Source organism: Condylostylus longicornis, unplaced genomic scaffold (genome assembly GCF_029603195.1).
Source record: "Condylostylus longicornis isolate FDR11 unplaced genomic scaffold, ASM2960319v2 ptg000209l, whole genome shotgun sequence".
Lineage (NCBI taxonomy): Eukaryota > Metazoa > Arthropoda > Insecta > Diptera > Dolichopodidae > Condylostylus > Condylostylus longicornis.
In genome coordinates, this window is record NW_026578176.1 from 154,412 (window position 1) to 157,921 (window position 3,510).

Here is a 3,510-nt window from a genome sequence, read left to right on the forward strand (position 1 = left end):
AAAAGTGTTGATTTTTTAATTAACTTGAAAGCTTGGTTTACACTTTATATTGATATAGAATATATGTAACAACAATTTCACAAATTTAGTTTATATTATTTTATTTTTTGAATATAAACTTATTTTAACTGGAAACGTCGAATAAAGTAATTCTTATTAATCTAAGGATACGGAATAAAAAAAACCTAAAAATTTCGCTGGGTATGAAATTATCCTGATATAACCGAAATACGAATGGATATGAAATAAAATGAAACTCTACATCTTGGCACCGGTTACAGATAGGGAAAAAGGACAACATGTTTGAAAAGAGCGTGTTCGAAATTACCTCATACCAAAGAACATATATTTAAAAGACATATTACATTTATATATCTGATGTAACATTTTTAGATATGAAAAATTTTACGATTTTTAGATTTTTGCATTGTTAAAATCCAGATTTTAATTTCTGTAATACATCAAAATATAAAAAAAAAATTTAGTGTAAATCCATTCAATTTAGTGTAAATTTTTCGCCAGGAAAGAAACAGTATATGTATTTCCCCATTTTTTAGCGACATCAACTGAGCTTAAATGAAACATGTACATATAAGAATTAACCAATTGTTGTTATACTACTTATTTATAATTGTTGTAATTAAAGAGTGAATGGAAAGGAAGCTGAAATAAAATATAAACGAAAGATATAAAAAAATAATGAAATTATCAATATAATTTTTTTTCTTTCTGACAATCTGGTTTTTATGTAATGTATTTTAGGTTATGATATTTGTATTATAAATGATTAGAATAAAAAAAATTAATACATAGAAATAATCAGCAATGTGCTTGTAAATTTTGAGCAAGTGTGGATTCAATTTTTAATCTTCAATATTCTATTTCAACTTTGCTGAACAATTTACTTTTTTAGAAAAAAGCATTATATGTATGGGTTAACTCTTAGATCTTATCGTAGCGCATCAAAAAAAAAAATACTAACAAAACTTTTTGAGAAATTTCGAGTTTTGTAAAAATTTAAAAAAAAAAAAACAAAAATTCTGACTTTGACGAGCTGTATCACGAAAACAATGGCTCAAATCAAATTAATTGTAAGATGAAAAAATAAAGAACAATCAACCGCCTAAAAAACGAGCTCTATGTTATATGGTTTTGAAATTGTAAGCATTTATTTATATCCAGGAAATGTCTGGTACCTTTTTTTCAATAGGCTGTTTGTCGGAAATGGGTATATCTGCACCCGCTCCCAACCCATACAATTTTTTGCTGGAACCTGATGAAAGAATCATTTCTGAAATTATTTACCACCTTATGCGAAACACAGCGTATATTATTAGAATAAAAAGAACTTTGCTGAAAAATTTACTTTTTAAAGAACATGTGACAAAATTATGTTAGTTCATTGATTGAATCACTTGATTTACGAGTACAATATCATTTCAGTGAAAACGAAAATATTAGAATTTCTGTATGAAAGGTTTGTGAAGAACTTTAAGAAATTGCTTTGATTTTTCCAAGCTTTAATTTTTAAACGAAAGATTAATTTAGAAAAATATAATATTATCCCTTTTAAAAATTAAATAATTAAAAATATGTAGTTAAAATATAGGACATACGTTATTATATAGTTTCTGTTTTTGTTGTGAATACATAATAAAATTATGAAATATAATTGTAAAATAACGTATTTTGTTAATTAGAAATATGTATTTAGTGCCTTAAACAATATTCAGAAAACCCTCATATAGAAGGATGGATTGACAACAAATCCATCCTTCATTGGATAGATTTGTTATCAATCCATCAGCCATATTGTGCACATATTCATCAAAAATCATAATTTTTAACATTATTCTTTTATTGCTTCTTTTAAAAGAGAAAAAGATCAGAAAAAAATACACAAATGTACATATGTATATCACTTGTATGTTTACCTACGCATATCCTATGAAGAAAAAATTGTTACATATAACATTCGTGAAATAAAAATGAAAACAAAACAGTTAAAGCAATGATAACTTCGTAACCAACTGCATAGGGTTAAACAATCAATCTATAAAATCATAATTTTGTTCTATATGATTATATTTTTCATAATCTCTCTCTAGTTTGTTTTTTCTCTATGATTATTTTTATACCCGTACGAACGTATGTTCGAAGGGTATACTAAATTTGCTTTACCGTTTGTAACGCTAAGAAATAACGGTGTTAGATATAGACTCAAATGTATGTTTTTGATCAGCGTCAAATTCTGAGTTGATTTAGCTTTGTCTGTCCGTCCGTCCATCCGTCCGTCCGTCCGTCCGTCCGAACGATAACTCAAAAGCTAATTGAGCTAAGTTCACCAAATTTTCACAAATGATTTATTGTAGTAAGTGCTAGAACCCTATTTAAATTGGACATGATCGGGGTACCGGTTCGGGTAGCTGCCACGCAACTTCAAAATTTATTTGGCTATATTTCAGAAACTATAAAAGTTGTGGTATTGAAATTTCACACAAACGAATATGTTAGTAGTTCCGATGTGTCTTATAAAAGTCGTTGAAATTACTTGGCTCCTTCTGGTACCTGCCATACAACTTCAAAAGTTATTTGACTATATTTCAGAAACTATTAAAGCTATGGTATTGAAATTTCACACAAACGAATATATTAGTAGGGCCAATGTGTCTCATAAAAGTCGTTGAAATTACTTGGTTCCTTCTGGTACCTGCCATACAACTTCAAAAGTTATTTGGCTATATCTCAGAAACTATAAAAGGTGTGATATTGATATTTCACACAAGTGAATATATTAGTAGGGCCGATGTACTTGATAAAATTCGCTTAAATTTCTTGGCTCTTTCTGGTAGCTGCCATACAACTTCAATAGTAGTTTCGCACAACCAGTATTTTGAAAAACACATACGGCAACTTAAAGTCATAGTCTGTCCCATAGTTAGTTATGGCACATTAGTTATTCGCACGTAGGATAACAAATTCGTACGGGTATCACAGAGTTGATAAGGTCAACTCTATTTTTTTTCTCGTTTTATACTTTTTTTGTGTAATAATTTTTAATTGAGTATTCAAAATTTTTTTGAAAAAAAAAAAAAAAATGCATACTACTGAAAAGTAGAATGAATGTGCATTATGCATGCAAAATTAAATACTGGGATCGTAATATATTTATTGATATGTTATGAACTCGATTAAGGGTTGTTATCAATCTGTGCTTTTGTATGTTCTTTCCGAAAAGTAAAGATTTAAAAAATATGCGAATCAGAATGTTAGATATAGAAGCAAATAAAAATTATTGTTTAGACCCAGTGAAAATTTGATAAGCCATAGGAAGGGAAGCAGAAAAGAAGCATAGACATTGAAGAAAAAATCCGGGTAATGCATTTATGATGCATGCAAGATTGTTGAATTTTAAAGCTTCCAGAAGATTTTTTTTTTGTTTTTATGTCTTCGTGACATGAAGTCAAATTTCTTACGGGTAACGGCTTTATGAAGCATGCAAGTTCAATT